We start from the raw sequence: 237 nt of genomic DNA, 5'->3' as shown, positions 1-237 counted from the left end.
GCCGGGGCAGCTCGGGGCAGCTCCTCCAGCTCTGCTCGGTGCCGCGCTCTGGGTGCCGCAGCTCCTGGAGCCCCCTTGCCCACTATGGCTCGGCTGGGGAACGCAGCTCGTAGCCGGAGAAGGCAGCAGCACGCAGGGGGACACCGGGGGGCAACGGGCAAGGGCTGGGCAGGGGGACACCGAGCTCTGCCTGCCCCAAGCCCCTCTCCTGCACGGTGCTGTGGCCCGGCTGCAGCT

Source organism: Mesitornis unicolor, unplaced genomic scaffold, assembly GCF_000695765.1.
Source record: "Mesitornis unicolor isolate BGI_N332 unplaced genomic scaffold, ASM69576v1 scaffold32646, whole genome shotgun sequence".
NCBI lineage: Eukaryota > Metazoa > Chordata > Aves > Mesitornithiformes > Mesitornithidae > Mesitornis > Mesitornis unicolor.
This window is presented reverse-complemented; position numbering follows the sequence as displayed.